The following is a 6,478-nucleotide window of genomic DNA, read 5'->3' as shown; positions in this document are numbered from 1 at the left end:
TAGCTGATAGCGAATCGAGGGAGGCTGGTGAGGTCACGTGCTGTTAGGAAGTTCGCGGGTCTCCTCCTCCCTTCGCCTTCTCTCTAGTGGGTGGAGGCGGGGCTGTGTGTACACAGAGCTGTGTGTCATCACATCAGGAGGATCGGCAGCCTCCTGGACTGGGCAGGGTTGACATTTGCATTCATCCTCTGACATTTATGATCTGTGATTGCTCATGGTATTACTTTATAGAACACAGAATACAAAATAGCTGCTATAGGAGGATAAATGTGTACAAAACTGAACCATGGCATTGGCTGGTCTGTATAAAAACACTGATCATCTGCAATAAAATAACTGCTACTGAATTATAAACCTTTTTAGAGCTGCAACCTATGATTTGCTGGTTTATCTGAGAACACTGATCCTCTACAATAAAATAAAAAAAACTAAACCCACATCATAAAAGCCCATCAATAAATTCTGTATTACATGCTGTTCACTCAGTTACAGTGAGATTCAGGCCCAGACTGGGACAAAAAATAAACCCAGGTATTTTAGACTGAGCAGCCCAGAGACCCTTTCCTTGGAGCCTGTTGGTGGAACATCAGGGCCCGGTTGCAAGAGCGACCTTCTCTGACCCTGGTGGTTCCGCCACTAGTGTCAGTAAGTTTCTATCTTCAATGTATTTTTTCATAAGTTTATTTTTTTTGTTTACATTTTTTTAGGAGCCCTGTTTGGGGGCTTTGGTGAGAGGGAAAAAAGGGAGAGATAGAGAGAAAGAACAAGGAGAAAGAAAGAGAAGAGAGAGAGAGAGAAAAAAGAGAGAGAGAGAGAAAAAAGAGAGAGAAGAGAGAAAGAAAGAACGAGAGAAAGAAAGCAAGAGAAAAAGAAAGAGAATGAAAGACAGAAAGAGAGAGAACTAAAGAGAAAAATAGAGAATGAAAGTAAAGGTGGAGAGAGAAAGAAAGCAATAGAGAGAAAGAGAGAGAAAGAGTGCGAGAGAGAAAGTGAGAGAAAAAAAGGATAGAGAAAAATAGAGAGAGAAAAAGAGAGAGAAAGAAAGCAGAGGGAGGGAGAGAAAGAGAGTGAGAGAGAGAAAGGGAGAGAAAGAAAAAAAAGAGAGAGCAAGAGAAAAAAGAGAGAAGAAAAAGCGAAATAAAGAATGAGAGAAAAAAAGAGAGAAAGAATGAGAGAAAAATAAAGACAGAAAAAGAGAGACAGAAAAAAAGAGAGAGAAAATGTGAGAAAAAGAGAAAGAATGAGAGAGAGAGAGAAAAAGAGAAATAGAGAAAAAGAAAGAGAGAGAAAGAGAGCAAGAGAGAGAAAGAAAATAGAGAAAGAAGAGAGAAAGAAAGAACGAGAGAAAGAAAGCAAGAGAAAAAGAAAGAGAATGAAAGAGGGAGAGAAATAAAGAAAGAGAAGGAAGGAAAGAAAGAAAGAAAGAAAGAAAGAAGGGGGAGAGAAGACACAAGACTTCCGGGAGTGTGGGTGGGGCAGACACAGGAGGAGAGGGCAGAACTAGCTTTCTCTTTCCTCTTCCGTCTGTGGGGGGGGGGGGGGGGGGACCGTCAGCATTGGCTCTGGGCTGTGGGAGAGATACTCTCTCAGCTCAGAGCCCCAGGGGACAGTCCATCCTGACATATCCCCCGTAGCAGCTGCAGGGAGGGGGGAACCCAGCAGAGCTGATAGGGATGGGGAGGGCCGGCCACCTGGGGAGTATACCCAGGAGCTGGGGCAGCAGGAGATAGATAGGAGGGGCAGCCAGGCAGCATATAGAGGAACCAATCTGTGCCGTCACTGAATGCCTGCAGGTGGAAGAGGAGGAGGAGCGGACATTCAGTGGCAGCAGGAGAGAAATGCATGGACCGATTCCTCTATGTGCCACCCAGCTGCTCCTCCTATCCAGGCGGCCCCGGCCCACCGGGCAAATGCCTGGTGTGCCCTATGGCCAGTCCAAGTCTGATAAGATTAATTTTCTGCATTCTGAAAAAAAAACCTGACTGATCTTGCTGTTCTCTATCGCCACTTTCTGTTCATGTCCCCAATCCAGCTAGGGATTTTGCAGCTGAAATGGCAACTCCTGCTCAGTTTTCAGTGAGTTTCTATGCTGAGCATTTCCTCCCTATCACATCAGAGCAGCCCATGTACAGTAACTATAGAGTCACACATGTGGGCGTATACTCAGTGGTACATGACAGCCCACTCCTCCTCCTCCATGCCCACTAACCAGCTAAACACAATGGGGGTAGGATATTACATGTAGATTGATGGAGGCTTCATCTCCGTTATTCACAGTCTGGAGGGGTGTGACACAGGCTCTGACTCGCAGAAATCTGCAAAATAATACAGATTTTATTTAAAATCCAGTATGCCAGTTTAAAATAGTTTGATATAATTTATTTTTACTCAGTATTCCAAAGGCTGTTTTTCTTTTTTTCTTGGATAATTTTGAACATGTGACCAGCAGCAGAGGACTAGAAACTTGTCCTGCTTATGTTTCCCTGCAGACAGGCTGGGAAAAAGCTGGGTCATGTGACAGCTGTACATCGATTTTATTTAATATTACAAATAATTACAGTGCCATCATGCACATACAGAAATAGAAGGGACAATATAAATTAAACAGTGCACATTTAAAATCATTTTAATAGGAAGTCAGTGCTAAAGTAACTAAGTCTGCTTGTAATAGGTCAGTATACAAAATCCACACATGTGATGTGAATAATGGTGCAGTGCCTAAATAACGGCAAATAATCTCTAACTAATGGTTACAAAAATATATTTTTTTTTAATCCAATAAGTAAATAACATGAATCAAATGCAAGAAATAAATTAAATAAACTGAAGTGAATAAAGTCCACTAATATCAAACGTGTCCTCTGATGTCACAAAGTTTCCACCTTTCAAAGGTCCACACCACCAGCTGTGAACACCACCACTTCCTCACTCACCAGCTCCAAAGCTGCCAAGGATTAGCAGCAGACAATGCATTTGTTCTGAGAATCCCCAGCTCTTCACACCTGGTCATAAATCTCCACCAATACATTAAAGTTGCCTGACAATACCACCTCTCTCCACCAGAGACAGTCACATAGCCCATTCAATGCTGTATGGGAGAGAAGCGCTAACCACATGGATCCAGACCAGGGAAGAAAAAGGCTGCCAGTACTAGTGTCCCCTGAAGACGTGCAGGCACGAAACGTGTTGGGGCAGACCTATATGCTGACGTCACACTACCACTTCTGGTATCAGAAGTGGCAACCATTTTTCTCACTAGAGTGGCTGTATGCGGTGAGCACATAAAGCATTGAATAGGCTATGTGACTGTCTCTGGTGGTGAGAGGTTGTATAGCTAGGCAACTTCAACGTAGTGGTGGAGCTGTAAGATCGGGTGTGAAGAGCTGGGTACCATGACATGTACCATGACTCCGTACAATTGCATTGTCTACTGCTAATCCTTGGCAGTTTTGGAGCTGGTGAGTGCAGCAGTGGTAAGAACCTTCTAAGGGTGGAAGCTTTTTTAAAAGAATTGTTTGATATTAGTGGACTTTACTCGCTTTACTTTATTTCATTTACTTGTATTTGATTCATGTTATTCACTTATTGGAATTTTATTTAATTTTTTCTTCGTAACCATTGGTTAGAGATTATTTGCTGTTATTTAGGCACTGCACAATTATTTACAATAAAATAAATAATACAATAAAAAACTGGTATTGGATGTTAATTGTATATAGAACTGCAGCCTATGATTTGCTGATTTATATGGGAAAACTGATCCTCTTTACAATAAAATCCAGTTAAATCGTAATTAAAGGCAAAAAATAAAGAATTATGACTATTTACTGTAGAAGAGACATGCAGTGCATGTGCAGCTCTGTTTACAATTCTTGCACAGAGCACGCGAGTAACGTTATCCCACACAAGCCAATCAGGACTGGCACCTGGAAGAAACCCTTTGAGAAGTTGCTGGCTAGGGGACCTCATAGGCATCGCACCGTTGGAGCATAGGTGAGTATTTCTAGCCTCTAGTTCCACTTTAACCTTGCATCAATTTTTTTATTTGCATATACAGTACTGTGCAAACGTTTTATGCAGGTGTGAAGTAATGCTGTAAAGTACGAATGCTTTAAAAAAAATATATTTAATTGTTTATTTTTTCAATTTACAAAAGGCAAAGTGAGCAAACAGAAGAAAAATCTAAATTAAATCAATATTTGGTGTGACTAACCTTTATCTTCAAACCAGCGAGGTTTCAAAATGTGCGGTTCAAGCTCTTTTGAAGAAGCACAAAGCAACGGGCAATGACACATCATGCTTACTTCCCTTTGACATCATAGGATGTCGAGCAGTGCCATCAGCACAGAACTGGTGGAAACCAGTGGGACCCAGGTACACCCATCTGCTTTCTGGAGAAGTCTGGCCAGAAGTGGTCTTCAAGGAAGCGTTGCAGCCAAAAAGCCATACCTCCAACATAACAACAAGGCTAAGTGGATCAAGTATGCACAAAACCAGCAATGGCAGCAGGTGCTCTGAACTGATAAGTCAAAATGTGAAATATTAGGCTTTATCAGGAGGCAGTTTGTTCGCCGAAGGGCTGGATAGCAGTACAATAATGAGTGTCTGCAGGCAACAGTGAAGCATGGTGGAGGTTCCTTGCAAGTTTAGGGCTGCATTTCAGCAAATGGAGTTGGAGGTTTGGCCAGGATCAATGGTGTCCACAATGCTGAGAAATACAGGCAGATACTTATACTGTACATCATGCCATACCACAAGGGAGGTGTGTGATTGGCCTCAAATTTATTCAGCAGCAGGACAACAACCACAAACATGCGGCCAATATCATTAAGAACTATCTTCAGTGTAAAGAAGAACAAGGAGTCCTGGAAGTAATGGTTTGACCCCCACAGAACCCTGATTTTAACATTAACAAGTCTGGGATTACATGAAGAGACAAAAGGATCTGAGGTAGCCTACATCCACAGAAGATCTGTTCTCCAAGATGTTTGGAATTAACTACCTGCCAAGTTCCTTCAAAAACTGTGTGCAAGTGTACCTAGAAGATTTGATGCTGTTTTGAAGGAAAAGGGTGATCATACCAAATATTGATTTGATTTGGATTCATCTTCTGTTCATTTATTTTCTATTTTGCAATGAATAAAAATAAACTATTTACACTTCTATTTCTGAAAGCATTCTTAATTTACAGCATTTTTCATACCTGCCAAAAACCTTTGCGCAGCAGTGTATGTCAAAGCTGAAATATAAGGAGATATAAAGAGACAAATTAATCTGACCTGGTATCAGCCTCTTGTATCCTGTACAACCAGGCTGGAGTGTGGGAGGAGAAGACAGTGGAGAGAGCCAATCAGTGCATGTACTGACAAAGAAGCATGCTGACAGAGAAGAAAACAGGGTAACAGAGAGTTCAACTCATCACTGTGCTGCTTTTAATTTCACGGTCACAGGTTGGGGTGGATGAAGGATAATGTGGGCTCAGAGGAAGTAGTTTACATACTAGTCATCAGACTGAGGATATCTAAAAAAGTATTGTGGGGGAAATATAGCGGTTCAAACTGAATATGCAGCGAAAGTTAGTTGTGTTATTTTTATATCTTTTAATAAGCTATTCTTTTTTAACTTTTTTTTTTTTGCTAAAGTTCCGCTTTGAGGAAAACTCAAGTTTATTATATTGAAAGTTCATTTTGCAGAGACTTTCATATTTACTTCTTTTCTGTTTCATATTCTGTAAATGTTTTTCTTTTACAGACCAGTAATTCCCTTATCTAGTGGCTATCTATATATCAGCCAAAGAGGTTAGTACTTTGTACAAAAACATATGCAGCACATCTTTACAATACAATACATGCACATTCACCCATGTTTTATTCCTTTAAAGATGCTGCATATACAGAAAAATACATGTTGATCATGGCAAAAATGTATTCAGACACTCATTTTTTGTTGTGGGATAAAATTGCAAGGAATGTTGTCAGACCTGCCCAGTTCTGTTTTACTGATCTACAGCAAAATACCCCACCCCTTATCTCCACAACATTGGATGAGGTGTTCTGTAGTCCATGGGAAGAAGTAGAGGGGTAATTAGATTCTGGATAACACAGACAAGAGTGAACATTTCACAATTTTCATTTCTGACAGGATTAACAGATATTTTTATGCACCTACTGAACAGATATAACCAAAAGCCTTTCAACAGTGTAATATACACAAAACAGGAAATATGATGGAGCTACTCCTATATGTGCTGCAAACCAACAAACCTAAATAAACTGAGGAGGTGTCTCCAAAATATAATCTGATAGCAACTGAAAAATTAATAATATTAAAACATATCACATGTGGAAATCTGGACATATGCCCAGGTTTCCACACTGGATAGGTTATATTATTATTAATAAACAATTTATTGTATTAGCCATAAGTAGGTGTCACATCTGCTTTTTTTTCAGTTGATATAATTTCAGTGGTAATCCAG

This window comes from Staurois parvus, unplaced genomic scaffold (assembly GCF_062004578.1).
Source record: "Staurois parvus isolate SC_StPar_1 unplaced genomic scaffold, SC_StPar_1.0 ptg000172l, whole genome shotgun sequence".
In the NCBI taxonomy this organism is placed as follows: Eukaryota; Metazoa; Chordata; class Amphibia; order Anura; family Ranidae; genus Staurois; species Staurois parvus.
Note: the sequence above shows the minus strand (reverse complement) of the source record.